Source organism: Lissotriton vulgaris, chromosome 8, assembly GCF_964263255.1.
Source record: "Lissotriton vulgaris chromosome 8, aLisVul1.2, whole genome shotgun sequence".
Taxonomy (NCBI): domain Eukaryota; kingdom Metazoa; phylum Chordata; class Amphibia; order Caudata; family Salamandridae; genus Lissotriton; species Lissotriton vulgaris.
This window is the reverse complement of record NC_141696.1, coordinates 807,709,375-807,725,795: the sequence shown is the minus strand read 5'-3', so window position 1 is coordinate 807,725,795 and position 16,421 is coordinate 807,709,375.

The following is a 16,421-nucleotide window of genomic DNA, read 5'->3' as shown; positions in this document are numbered from 1 at the left end:
TGACCAATTTCAGGCACTGAAATGACTTTAAACACACTTATTTTAGTTGATAAAGTTATAATTCACATCCAACCGTCATTTAAAGTCAAAAGATTAAATGTTAAAATTTCATCAATATTGACCATTTTTTCAACGTTCGACTGGTCCGGGGTCATCGTTTTTCATCAGAAAATTGATTTTTTGGACTCTACCAAAAATGATTCAAAATGTCATTTGGATCGGGCCTCATGTTGAATAACCACTTTTTAAACCCTCACAGTGACCAAAATTGCCATTTTTACAGAGTTTTGCTTACTCAAAATCTTAAATTTTGACCAATTTCAGGCACAGAAATGACTTTAAACACACTTATTTTAGTTGAAAATGTAATAATTCACATCCAACCGTCATTTAAAGTCAAAAGATTAAATGTTAAAATTTCATCAATATTGACCATTTTTTCAATGTTCGACTGGTCCGGGGTCATCGTTTTTCATCAGAAAATTGATTTTTTGGACTCTACCAAAAATGATTCAAAATGTCATTTGGATCGGGCCTCATGTTGAATAACCACTTTTTAAACCCTCACAGTGACCAAAATTGACATTTTTACAGAGTTTTGCTTACTCAAAATCTTCAATTTTGACCAATTTCAGGCACTGAAATGACTTTAAACACACTTATTTTAGTTGATAAAGTTATAATTCACATCCAACCGTCATTTAAAGTCAAAAGATTAAATGTTAAAATTTCATCAATATTGACCATTTTTGGAACGTTCGACTGGTCCGGGGTCATCGTTTTTCATCAGAAAATAGATTTTTTGGACTCTACCAAAAATGATTCAAAATGTCATTTGGATCGGGCCTCATGTTGAAAAAAGTACTTTTTAAACCCTCACAGTGACCAAAATTGCCATTTTTACAGAGCTTTGCTTACTCAAAATCTTCAATTTTGACCAATTTCAGGCACAGAAATGACTTTAAACACACTTATTTTAGTTGAAAAAGTAATAATTCACATCCAACCGTCATTTAAAGTCAAAAGATTAAATGTTAAAATTTCATCAATATTGACCATTTTTTCAACGTTCGACTTGTCCGGGGTCATCGTTTTTCATCAGAAAATTGATTTTTTGGACTCTACCAAAAATGATTCAAAATGTCATTTGGATCGGGCCTCATGTTGAATAACCACTTTTTAAACCCTCACAGTGACCAAAATTGCCATTTTTACAGAGTTTTGCTTACCCAAAATCTTCAATTTTGACCAATTTCAGGCACTGAAATGACTTTAAACACACTTATTTTAGTTGATAAAGTTATAATTCACATCCAACCGTCATTTAAAGTCAAAAGATTAAATGTTAAAATTTCATCAATATTGACCATTTTTTCAACGTTCGACTGGTCCGGGGTCATCGTTTTTCATCAGAAAATTGATTTTTTGGACTCTACCAAAAATGATTCAAAATGTCATTTGGATCGGCCCTCATGTTGAATAACCACTTTTTAAACCCTCACAGTGACCAAAATTGCCATTTTTACAGAGTTTTGCTTACCCAAAATCTTCAATTTTGACCAATTTCAGGCACTGAAATGACTTTAAACACACTTATTTTAGTTGATAATGTTATAATTCACATCCAACCGTCATTTAAAGTCAAAAGATTACATGTTAAAATTTCATCAATATTGACCATTTTTGGAACGTTCGACTGGTCCGGAGTCATCGTTTTTCATCAGAAAATTGATTTTTTGGACTCTACCAAAAATTATTCAAACTGTCTTTTGGATCGGGTCTCATGTTGAATAACCACTTTTTAAACCCTCACGGTGACCAAAATTGCCATTTTTACAGAGTTTTGCTTACTCAAAAGCTTCAATTTTGACCAATTTCAGGCACTGAAATGACTTTAAACACACTTATTTTAGTTGAAAGAGTAATAATTCACATCCAACCGTCATTTAAAGTCAAAAGATTAAATGTTAAAATTTCATCAATATTGACCATTTTTTCAACGTCTGACTGGTCCGGGGTCATCGTTTTTCATCAGAAAATTGATTTTTTGGACTCTACCAAAAATGATTCAAAATGTCATTTGGATCGGGCCTCATGTTGAATAACCACTTTTTAAACCCTCACAGTGACCAAAATTGCCATTTTTACAGAGTTTTGCTTACCCAAAATCTTCAATTTTGACCAATTTCAGGCACTGAAATGACTTTAAACACACTTATTTTAGTTGATAAAGTTATAATTCACATCCAACCGTCATTTAAAGTCAAAAGATTAAATGTTAAAATTTCATCAATATTGACCATTTTTTCAACGTTCGACTGGTCCGGGGTCATCGTTTTTCATCAGAAAATTGATTTTTTGGACTCTACCAAAAATGATTCAAAATGTCATTTGGATCGGGCCTCATGTTGAATAACCACTTTTTAAACCCTCACAGTGACCAAAATTGCCATTTTTACAGAGTTTTGCTTACTCAAAATCTTAAATTTTGACCAATTTCAGGCACAGAAATGACTTTAAACACACTTATTTTAGTTGAAAATGTAATAATTCACATCCAACCGTCATTTAAAGTCAAAAGATTAAATGTTAAAATTTCATCAATATTGACCATTTTTTCAATGTTCGACTGGTCCGGGGTCATCGTTTTTCATCAGAAAATTGGTTTTTTGGACTCTACCAAAAATGATTCAAAATGTCATTTGGATCGGGCCTCATGTTGAATAACCACTTTTTAAACCCTCACAGTGACCAAAATTGACATTTTTACAGAGTTTTGCTTACTCAAAAGCTTCAATTTTGACCAATTTCAGGCACAGAAATGACTTTAAACGCACTTATTTTAGTTGAAAAAGTAATAATTCACATCCAACAGTCATTTAAAGTCAAAAGTTTAAATGTTAAAATTTCATCAATATTGACCATTTTTTCAACGTTCGACTGGTCCGGGGTCATCGTTTTTCATCAGAAAATAGATTTTTTGGACTCTACCAAAAATGATTCAAAATGTCATTTGGATCGGGCCTCATGTTGAAAAAATACTTTTTAAACCCTCACAGTGACCAAAATTGCCATTTTTACAGAGCTTTGCTTACTCAAAATCTTCAATTTTGACCAATTTCAGGCACAGAAATGACTTTAAACACACTTATTTTAGTTGAAAAAGTAATAATTCACATCCAACCGTCATTTAAAGTCAAAAGATTAAATGTTAAAATTTCATCAATATTGACCATTTTTTCAACGTTCGACTGGTCCGGGGTCATCGTTTTTCATCAGAAAATTGATTTTTTGGACTCTACCAAAAAGGATTCAAAATGTCATTTGGATCGGGCCTCATGTTGAATAACCACTTTTTAAACCCTCACAGTGACCAAAATTGACATTTTTACAGAGTTTTGCTTACTCAAAATCTTCAATTTTGACCAATTTCAGGCACTGAAATGACTTTAAACACACTTATTTTAGTTGATAAAGTTATAATTCACATCCAACCGTCATTTAAAGTCAAAAGATTAAATGTTAAAATTTCATCAATATTGACCATTTTTGGAACGTTCGACTGGTCCGGGGTCATCGTTTTTCATCAGAAAATAGATTTTTTGGACTCTACCAAAAATGATTCAAAATGTCATTTGGATCGGGCCTCATGTTGAAAAAAGTACTTTTTAAACCCTCACAGTGACCAAAATTGCCATTTTTACAGAGCTTTGCTTACTCAAAATCTTCAATTTTGACCAATTTCAGGCACAGAAATGACTTTAAACACACTTATTTTAGTTGAAAAAGTAATAATTCACATCCAACCGTCATTTAAAGTCAAAAGATTAAATGTTAAAATTTCATCAATATTGACCATTTTTTCAACGTTCGACTTGTCCGGGGTCATCGTTTTTCATCAGAAAATTGATTTTTTGGACTCTACCAAAAATGATTCAAAATGTCATTTGGATCGGGCCTCATGTTGAATAACCACTTTTTAAACCCTCACAGTGACCAAAATTGCCATTTTTACAGAGTTTTGCTTACCCAAAATCTTCAATTTTGACCAATTTCAGGCACTGAAATGACTTTAAACACACTTATTTTAGTTGATAAAGTTATAATTCACATCCAACCGTCATTTAAAGTCAAAAGATTAAATGTTAAAATTTCATCAATATTGACCATTTTTTCAACGTTCGACTGGTCCGGGGTCATCGTTTTTCATCAGAAAATTGATTTTTTGGACTCTACCAAAAATGATTCAAAATGTCATTTGGATCGGCCCTCATGTTGAATAACCACTTTTTAAACCCTCACAGTGACCAAAATTGCCATTTTTACAGAGTTTTGCTTACCCAAAATCTTCAATTTTGACCAATTTCAGGCACTGAAATGACTTTAAACACACTTATTTTAGTTGATAATGTTATAATTCACATCCAACCGTCATTTAAAGTCAAAAGATTAAATGTTAAAATGTCATCAATATTGACCATTTTTGGAACGTTCGACTGGTCCGGAGTCATCGTTTTTCATCAGAAAATTGATTTTTTGGACTCTACCAAAAATTATTCAAACTGTCTTTTGGATCGGGTCTCATGTTGAATAACCACTTTTTAAACCCTCACGGTGACCAAAATTGCCATTTTTACAGAGTTTTGCTTCCTCAAAAGCTTCAATTTTGACCAATTTCAGGCACTGAAATGACTTTAAACACACTTATTTTAGTTGAAAGAGTAATAATTCACATCCAACCGTCATTTAAAGTCAAAAGATTAAATGTTAAAATTTCATCAATATTGACCATTTTTTCAACGTCTGACTGGTCCGGGGTCATCGTTTTTCATCAGAAAATTGATTTTTTGGACTCTACCAAAAATGATTCAAAATGTCATTTGGATCGGGCCTCATGTTGAATAACCACTTTTTAAACCCTCACAGTGACCAAAATTGCCATTTTTACAGAGTTTTGCTTACCCAAAATCTTCAATTTTGACCAATTTCAGGCACTGAAATGACTTTAAACACACTTATTTTAGTTGATAAAGTTATAATTCACATCCAACCGTCATTTAAAGTCAAAAGATTAAATGTTAAAATTTCATCAATATTGACCATTTTTTCAACGTTCGACTGGTCCGGGGTCATCGTTTTTCATCAGAAAATTGATTTTTTGGACTCTACCAAAAATGATTCAAAATGTCATTTGGATCGGGCCTCATGTTGAATAACCACTTTTTAAACCCTCACAGTGACCAAAATTGCCATTTTTACAGAGTTTTGCTTACTCAAAATCTTAAATTTTGACCAATTTCAGGCACAGAAATGACTTTAAACACACTTATTTTAGTTGAAAATGTAATAATTCACATCCAACCGTCATTTAAAGTCAAAAGATTAAATGTTAAAATTTCATCAATATTGACCATTTTTTCAATGTTCGACTGGTCCGGGGTCATCGTTTTTCATCAGAAAATTGGTTTTTTGGACTCTACCAAAAATGATTCAAAATGTCATTTGGATCGGGCCTCATGTTGAATAACCACTTTTTAAACCCTCACAGTGACCAAAATTGACATTTTTACAGAGTTTTGCTTACTCAAAAGCTTCAATTTTGACCAATTTCAGGCACAGAAATGACTTTAAACGCACTTATTTTAGTTGAAAAAGTAATAATTCACATCCAACAGTCATTTAAAGTCAAAAGTTTAAATGTTAAAATTTCATCAATATTGACCATTTTTTCAACGTTCGACTGGTCCGGGGTCATCGTTTTTCATCAGAAAATAGATTTTTTGGACTCTACCAAAAATGATTCAAAATGTCATTTGGATCGGGCCTCATGTTGAAAAAATACTTTTTAAACCCTCACAGTGACCAAAATTGCCATTTTTACAGAGCTTTGCTTACTCAAAATCTTCAATTTTGACCAATTTCAGGCACAGAAATGACTTTAAACACACTTATTTTAGTTGAAAAAGTAATAATTCACATCCAACCGTCATTTAAAGTCAAAAGATTAAATGTTAAAATTTCATCAATATTGACCATTTTTTCAACGTTCGACTGGTCCGGGGTCATCGTTTTTCATCAGAAAATTGATTTTTTGGACTCTACCAAAAAGGATTCAAAATGTCATTTGGATCGGGCCTCATGTTGAATAACCACTTTTTAAACCCTCACAGTGACCAAAATTGCCATTTTTACAGAGTTTTGCTTACCCAAAATCTTCAATTTTGACCAATTTCAGGCACTGAAATGACTTTAAACACACTTATTTTAGTTGATAAAGTTATAATTCACATCCAACCGTCATTTAAAGTCAAAAGATTAAATGTTAAAATTTCATCAATATTGACCATTTTTTCATTGTTCGACTGGTCCGGGGTCATCGTTTTTCATCAGAAAATTGATTTTTTGGACTCTACCAAAAATGATTCAAAATGTCATTTGGATCGGCCCTCATGTTGAATAACCACTTTTTAAACCCTCACAGTGACCAAAATTGCCATTTTTACAGAGTTTTGCTTACCCAAAATCTTCAATGTTGACCAATTTCAGGCACTGAAATGACTTTAAACACACTTATTTCAGTTGATAAAGTTATAATTCACATCCAACCGTCATTTAAAGTCAAAAGATTAAATGTTAAAATTTCATCAATATTGACCATTTTTGGAACGTTCGACTGGTCCGGGGTCATCGTTTTTCATCAGAAAATTGATTTTTTGGACTCTACCAAAACTGATTCAAAATGTCATTTGGATCGGGCCTCATGTTGAAAAATCACTTTTTAAACCCTCACAGTGACCAAAATTGCCATTTTTACAGAGCTTTGCTTACTCAAAATCTTCAATTTTGACCAATTTCAGGCACAGAAATGACTTTAAACACACTTATTTTAGTTGAAAAAGTAATAATTCACATCCAACCGTCATTTAAAGTCAAAAGATGAAATGTTAAAATTTCATCAATATTGACCATTTTTTCAACGTTCGACTGGTCCGGAGTCATCGTTTTTCATCAGAAAATTGATTTTTTGGACTTTACCAAAAATAATTCAAAATGTCATTTGGATCGGGCCTCATGTTGAATAACCACTTTTTAAACCCTCACAATGACCAAAATTGCCATTTTTACAGAGTTTTGCCCACCCAAAATCTTCAATTTTGACCAATTTCAGGCACTGAAATGACTTTAAACACACTTATTTTAGTTGATAATGTTATAATTCACATCCAACCGTCATTTAAAGTCAAAAGATTAAATGTTAAAATTTCATCAATATTGACCATTTTTGGAACGTTCGACTGGTCCGGAGTCATCGTTTTTCATCAGAAAATTGATTTTTTGGACTCTACCAAAAATTATTCAAACTGTCTTTTGGATCGGGTCTCATGTTGAATAACCACTTTTTAAACCCTCACGGTGACCAAAATTGCCATTTTTACAGAGTTTTGCTTACTCAAAAGCTTCAATTTTGACCAATTTCAGGCACTGAAATGACTTTAAACACACTTATTTTAGTTGAAAGAGTAATAATTCACATCCAACCGTCATTTAAAGTCAAAAGATTAAATGTTAAAATTTCATCAATATTGACCATTTTTTCAACGTCTGACTGGTCCGGGGTCATCGTTTTTCATCAGAAAATTGATTTTTTGGACTCTACCAAAAATGATTCAAAATGTCATTTGGATCGGGCCTCATGTTGAATAACCACTTTTTAAACCCTCACAGTGACCAAAATTGCCATTTTTACAGAGTTTTGCTTACCCAAAATCTTCAATTTTGACCAATTTCAGGCACTGAAATGACTTTAAACACACTTATTTTAGTTGATAAAGTTATATTTCACATCCAACCGTCATTTAAAGTCAAAAGATTAAATGTTAAAATTTCATCAATATTGACCATTTTTTCAACGTTCGACTGGTCCGGGGTCATCGTTTTTCATCAGAAAATTGATTTTTTGGACTCTACCAAAAATGATTCAAAATGTCATTTGGATCGGGCCTCATGTTGAATAACCACTTTTTAAACCCTCACAGTGACCAAAATTGCCATTTTTACAGAGTTTTGCTTACTCAAAATCTTAAATTTTGACCAATTTCAGGCACAGAAATGACTTTAAACACACTTATTTTAGTTGAAAATGTAATAATTCACATCCAACCGTCATTTAAAGTCAAAAGATTAAATGTTAAAATTTCATCAATATTGACCATTTTTTCAATGTTCGACTGGTCCGGGGTCATCGTTTTTCATCAGAAAATTGATTTTTTGGACTCTACCAAAAATGATTCAAAATGTCATTTGGATCGGGCCTCATGTTGAATAACCACTTTTTAAACCCTCACAGTGACCAAAATTGACATTTTTACAGAGTTTTGCTTACTCAAAAGCTTCAATTTTGACCAATTTCAGGCACAGAAATGACTTTAAACGCACTTATTTTAGTTGAAAAAGTAATAATTCACATCCAACAGTCATTTAAAGTCAAAAGTTTAAATGTTAAAATTTCATCAATATTGACCATTTTTTCAACGTTCGACTGGTCCGGGGTCATCGTTTTTCATCAGAAAATTGATTTTTTGGACTCTACCAAAAATGATTCAAAATGTCATTTGGATCGGGCCTCATGTTGAATAACCACTTTTTAAACCCTCACAGTGACCAAAATTGACATTTTTACAGAGTTTTGCTTACTCAAAATCTTCAATTTTGACCAATTTCAGGCACTGAAATGACTTTAAACACACTTATTTTAGTTGATAAAGTTATAATTCACATCCAACCGTCATTTAAAGTCAAAAGATTAAATGTTAAAATTTCATCAATATTGACCATTTTTGGAACGTTCGACTGGTCCGGGGTCATCGTTTTTCATCAGAAAATAGATTTTTTGGACTCTACCAAAAATGATTCAAAATGTCATTTGGATCGGGCCTCATGTTGAAAAAATACTTTTTAAACCCTCACAGTGACCAAAATTGCCATTTTTACAGAGCTTTGCTTACTCAAAATCTTCAATTTTGACCAATTTCAGGCACAGAAATGACTTTAAACACACTTATTTTAGTTGAAAAAGTAATAATTCACATCCAACCGTCATTTAAAGTCAAAAGATTAAATGTTAAAATTTCATCAATATTGACCATTTTTTCAACGTTCGACTTGTCCGGGGTCATCGTTTTTCATCAGAAAATTGATTTTTTGGACTCTACCAAAAATGATTCAAAATGTCATTTGGATCGGGCCTCATGTTGAATAACCACTTTTTAAACCCTCACAGTGACCAAAATTGCCATTTTTACAGAGTTTTGCTTACCCAAAATCTTCAATTTTGACCAATTTCAGGCACTGAAATGACTTTAAACACACTTATTTTAGTTGATAAAGTTATAATTCACATCCAACCGTCATTTAAAGTCAAAAGATTAAATGTTAAAATTTCATCAATATTGACCATTTTTTCAACGTTCGACTGGTCCGGGGTCATCGTTTTTCATCAGAAAATTGATTTTTTGGACTCTACCAAAAATGATTCAAAATGTCATTTGGATCGGCCCTCATGTTGAATAACCACTTTTTAAACCCTCACAGTGACCAAAATTGCCATTTTTACAGAGTTTTGCTTACCCAAAATCTTCAATTTTGACCAATTTCAGGCACTGAAATGACTTTAAACACACTTATTTTAGTTGATAATGTTATAATTCACATCCAACCGTCATTTAAAGTCAAAAGATTACATGTTAAAATTTCATCAATATTGACCATTTTTGGAACGTTCGACTGGTCCGGAGTCATCGTTTTTCATCAGAAAATTGATTTTTTGGACTCTACCAAAAATTATTCAAACTGTCTTTTGGATCGGGTCTCATGTTGAATAACCACTTTTTAAACCCTCACGGTGACCAAAATTGCCATTTTTACAGAGTTTTGCTTACTCAAAAGCTTCAATTTTGACCAATTTCAGGCACTGAAATGACTTTAAACACACTTATTTTAGTTGAAAGAGTAATAATTCACATCCAACCGTCATTTAAAGTCAAAAGATTAAATGTTAAAATTTCATCAATATTGACCATTTTTTCAACGTCTGACTGGTCCGGGGTCATCGTTTTTCATCAGAAAATTGATTTTTTGGACTCTACCAAAAATGATTCAAAATGTCATTTGGATCGGGCCTCATGTTGAATAACCACTTTTTAAACCCTCACAGTGACCAAAATTGCCATTTTTACAGAGTTTTGCTTACCCAAAATCTTCAATTTTGACCAATTTCAGGCACTGAAATGACTTTAAACACACTTATTTTAGTTGATAAAGTTATAATTCACATCCAACCGTCATTTAAAGTCAAAAGATTAAATGTTAAAATTTCATCAATATTGACCATTTTTTCAACGTTCGACTGGTCCGGGGTCATCGTTTTTCATCAGAAAATTGATTTTTTGGACTCTACCAAAAATGATTCAAAATGTCATTTGGATCGGGCCTCATGTTGAATAACCACTTTTTAAACCCTCACAGTGACCAAAATTGCCATTTTTACAGAGTTTTGCTTACTCAAAATCTTAAATTTTGACCAATTTCAGGCACAGAAATGACTTTAAACACACTTATTTTAGTTGAAAATGTAATAATTCACATCTAACCGTCATTTAAAGTCAAAAGATTAAATGTTAAAATTTCATCAATATTGACCATTTTTTCAACGTTCGACTGGTCCGGGGTCATCGTTTTTCATCAGAAAATTGTTTTTTGGACTCTACCAAAAATGATTCAAAATGTCATTTGGATCGGGCCTCATGTTGAATAACCACTTTTTAAACCCTCACAGTTACCAAAATTGCCATTTTTACAGAGTTTTGCTTACCCAAAATCTTCAATTTTGACCAATTTCAGGCACTGAAATGACTTTAAACACACTTATTTTAGTTGATAAAGTTATAATTCACATCCAACCGTCATTTAAAGTCAAAAGATTAAATGTTAAAATTTCATCAATATTGACCATTTTTTCAACGTTCGACTGGTCCGGGGTCATCGTTTTTCATCAGAAAATTGATTTTTTGGACTCTACCAAAAATTATTCAAACTGTCTTTTGGATCGGGTCTCATGTTGAATAACCACTTTTTAAACCCTCACAGTGACCAAAATTGCCATTTTTACAGAGTTTTGCTTACTCAAAAGCTTCAATTTTGACCAATTTCAGGCACAGAAATGACTTTAAACACACTTATTTTAGTTGAAAAAGTAATAATTCACATCCAACCGTCATTTAAAGTCAAAAGATTAAATGTTAAAATTTCATCAATATTGACCATTTTTTCAACGTCTGACTGGTCCGGGGTCATCGTTTTTCATCAGAAAATTGATTTTTTGGACTCTACCAAAAATTATTCAAACTGTCTTTTGGATCGGGTCTCATGTTGAATAACCACTTTTTAAACCCTCACAGTGACCAAAATTGCCTTTTTTACAGAGTTTTGCTTACCCAAAATCTTCAATTTTGACCAATTTCAGGCACTGAAATGACTTTAAACACACTTATTTTAGTTGATAAAGTTATAATTCACATCCAACCGTCATTTAAAGTCAAAAGATTAAATGTTAAAATTTCATCAATATTGACCATTTTTTCAACGTTCGACTGGTCCGGGGTCATCGTTTTTCATCAGAAAATTGATTTTTTGGACTCTACCAAAAATGATTCAAAATGTCATTTGTATCGGACCTCATGTTGAATAACCACTTTTTAAACCCTCACAGTGACCAAAATTGCCATTTTTACAGAGTTTTGCTTACCCAAAATCTTCAATGTTGACCAATTTCAGGCACTGAAATGACTTTAAACACACTTATTTCAGTTGATAAAGTTATAATTCACATCCAACCGTCATATAAAGTCAAAAGATTAAATGTTAAAATTTCATCAATATTGACCATTTTTGGAACGTTCGACTGGTCCGGGGTCATCGTTTTTCATCAGAAAATTGATTTTTTGGACTCTACCAAAAATGATTCAAAATGTCACTTGGATCGGGCCTCATGTTGAAAAATCACTTTTTAAACCCTCACAGTGACCAAAATTGCCATTTTTACAGAGCTTTGCTTACTCAAAATCTTCAATTTTGACCAATTTCAGGCACAGAAATGACTTTAAACACACTTATTTTAGTTGAAAAAGTAATAATTCACATCCAACCGTCATTTAAAGTCAAAAGATTAAATGTTAAAATTTCATCAATATTGACCATTTTTGGAACGTTCGACTGGTCCGGAGTCATCGTTTTTCATCAGAAAATTGATTTTTTGGACTCTACCAAAAATTATTCAAACTGTCTTTTGGATCGGGTCTCATGTTGAATAACCACTTTTTAAACCCTCACAGTGACCAAAATTGCCATTTTTACAGAGCTTTGCTTACTCAAAATCTTCAATTTTGACCAATTTCAGGCACTGAAATGACTTTAAACACACTTATTTTAGTTGATAAAGTTATAATTCACATCCAACCGTCATTTAAAGTCAAAAGATTAAATGTTAAAATTTCATCAATATTGACCATTTTTGGAACGTTCGACTGCTCCGGGGTCATCGTTTTTCTTCAGAAAATTGATTTTTTGGACTCTACCAAAAATGATTCAAAATGTCTTTTAGATCGGGTCTCATGTTGAATAACCACTTTTTAAACCATCACGGTGACCAAAATTGCCATTTTTACAGAGTTTTGCTTACTCAAAAGCTTCAATTTTGACCAATTTCAGGCACTGAAATGACTTTAAACACACTTATTTTAGTTGAAAATGTAAAAATTCACATCCAACCGTCATTCAAAGTCAAAAGATTAAATGTTAAAATTTCATCAATATTGACCATTTTTTCAACGTTCGACTGGTCCGGGGTCATCGTTTTTCATCAGAAAATTGATTTTTTGGACTCTACCAAAAATGATTCAAAATGTCATTTGGATCGGGCCTCATGTTGAATAATCACTTTTTAAACCCTCACAGTGACCAAAATTGCCGTTTTTACAGAGTTTTGCTTACTCAAAATCTTCAATTGTGACCAATTTCAGGCACAGAAATGACTTTAAACACACTTATTTTAGTTGAAAAAGTAATAATTCACATCCAACCGTCATTTAAAGTCAAAAGATTAAATGTTAAAATTTCATCAATATTGACCATTTTTAGAACGTTCGACTGGTCCGGGGTCATCGTTTTTCATCAGAAAATGGATTTTTTGGACTCTACCAAAAATGATTCAAAATGTCATTTGGATCGGGCCTCATGTTGAATAACCACTTTTTAAACCCTCACAGTGACAAAAATTGCCATTTTTACAGAGTTTTGCTTACTCAAAATCTTCAATTTTGACCAATTTCAGGCACAGAAATGACTTTAAACACACTTATTTTAGTTGAAAAAGTAATAATTCACATCCAACCGTGATTTAAAGTCAAAAGATTAAATGTTAAAATGTCATCAATATTGACCATTTTTTCAATGTTCGACTGGTCTGGGGTCATCGTTTTTCATCAGAAATGTGATTTTTTGGACTCTACCAAAAATGATTAAAAATGATATTTGGATCGGGCCTCATGTTGAATAACCACTTTTTAAACCCTCACAGTGACCAAAAGTGCCATTTTTACAGAGTTTTGCTTACTCAAAATCTTCAATTTTGACCAATTTCTGGCACAGAAATGATTTTAAACACACTTATTTTAGTTGAAAAAGTAATAATTCACATCCAATAGTCATTTAAAGTCAAAAGTTTAAATGTTGAAATTTCATCAATATTGACCATTTTTTCAACGTTCGACTGGTCCGGGGTCATCGTTTTTCATCAGAAATGTGATTTTTTGGACTCTACCAAAAATGATTAAAAATGATATTTGGATCGGGCCTCATGTTGAATAACCACTTTTTAAACCCTCACAGTGACCAAAATTGACATTTTTACAGAGTTTTGCTTACTCAAAAGCTTCAATTTTGACCAATTTCAGGCACTGAAATGACTTTAAACACACTTATTTTAGTTGAAAATGTAATAATTCACATCCAACCGTCATTCAAAGTCAAAAGATTAAATGTTAAAATTTCATCAATATTGACCATTTTTTCAACGTTCGACTGGTCCGGGGTCATCGTTTTTCATCAGAAAATTGATTTTTTGGACTCTACCAAAAATGATTCAAAATGTCATTTGGATCGGGCCTCATGTTGAATAATCACTTTTTAAACCCTCACAGTGACCAAAATTGCCGTTTTAACAGAGCTTTGCCTACTCAAAATATTCAATTTTGACCAATTTCAGGCACAGAAATGACTTTAAACACACTTATTTTAGTTGAAAAAGTAATAATTCACATCCAACCATCATTTAAAGTCAAAAGATTAAATGTTAAAATTTCATCAATATTGACCATTTTTTCAACGTTCGACTGGTCCTGGGTCATCGTTTTTCATCAGAAAATTGATTTTTTGGACTCTACCACAAATGATTCAATATGTCATTTGGATCGGGCCTCATGTTGAATAACCACTTTTTAAACCCTCACAGTGACCAAAATTGCCATTTTTACAGAGTTTTGCTTACTCAAAATCTTCAATTGTGACCAATTTCAGGCTCAGAAATGACTTTAAACACACTTATTTTAGTTGAAAAAGTAATAATTCACATCCAACCGTCATTTAAAGTCAAAAGATTAAATGTTAAAATTTCATCAATATTGACCATTTTTAGAACGTTCGACTGGTCCGGGGTCATCGTTTTTCATCAGAAAATGGATTTTTTGGACTCTACCAAAAATGATTCAAAATGTCATTTGGATCGGGCCTCATGTTGAATAACCACTTTTTAAACCCTCACAGTGACAAAAATTGCCATTTTTACAGAGTTTTGCTTACTCAAAATCTTCAATTTTGACCAATTTCAGGCACAGAAATGACTTTAAACACACTTATTTTAGTTGAAAAAGTAATAATTCACATCCAACCGTGATTTAAAGTCAAAAGATTAAATGTTAAAATGTCATCAATATTGACCATTTTTTCAATGTTCGACTGGTCTGGGGTCATCGTTTTTCATCAGAAATGTGATTTTTTGGACTCTACCAAAAATGATTAAAAATGATATTTGGATCGGGCCTCATGTTGAATAACCACTTTTTAAACCCTCACAGTGACCAAAAGTGCCATTTTTACAGAGTTTTGCTTACTCAAAATCTTCAATTTTGACCAATTTCTGGCACAGAAATGATTTTAAACACACTTATTTTAGTTGAAAAAGTAATAATTCACATCCAATAGTCATTTAAAGTCAAAAGTTTAAATGTTGAAATTTCATCAATATTGACCATTTTTTCAACGTTCGACTGGTCCGGGGTCATCGTTTTTCATCAGAAATGTGATTTTTTTGGACTCTACCAAAAATGATTAAAAATGATATTTGGATCGGGCCTCATGTTGAATAACCACTTTTTAAACCCTCACAGTGACCAAAATTGACATTTTTACAGAGTTTTGCTTACTCAAAAGCTTCAATTTTGACCAATTTCAGGCACAGAAATGACTTTAAACGCACTTATTTTAGTTGAAAAAGTAATAATTCACATCCAACAGTCATTTAAAGTCAAAAGTTTAAATGTTAAAATTTCATCAATATTGACCATTTTTTCAACGTTCGACTGGTCCGGGGTCATCGTTTTTCATCAGAAAATTGATTTTTTGGACTCTACCAAAAATTATTCAAACTGTCTTTTGGATCGGGTCTCATGTTGAATAACCACTTTTTAAACCCTCACAGTGACCAAAATTGCCATTTTTACAGAGTTTTGCTTACTCAAAAGCTTCAATTTTGACCAATTTCAGGCACAGAAATGACTTTAAACACACTTATTTTAGTTGAAAAAGTAATAATTCACATCCAACCGTCATTTAAAGTCAAAAGATTAAATGTTAAAATTTCATCAATATTGACCATTTTTTCAACGTCTGACTGGTTCGGGGTCATCTTTTTTCATCAGAAAATTGATTTTTTCGACTCTACCAAAAATGATTCAAAATGTCATTTGGATCGGGCCTCATGTTGAATAACCACTTTTTAAACCCTCACAGTGACCAAAATTGCCTTTTTTACAGAGTTTTGCTTACCCAAAATCTTCAATTTTGACCAATTTCAGGCACTGAAATGACTTTAAACACACTTATTTTAGTTGATAAAGTTATAATTCACATCCAACCGTCATTTAAAGTCAAAAGATTAAATGTTAAAATTTCATCAATATTGACCATTTTTGGAACGTTCGACTGGTCCGGGGTCATCGTTTTTCATCAGAAAATTGATTTTTTGGACTCTACCAAAAATGATTCAAAATGTCACTTGGATCGGGCCTCATGTTGAAAAATCACTTTTT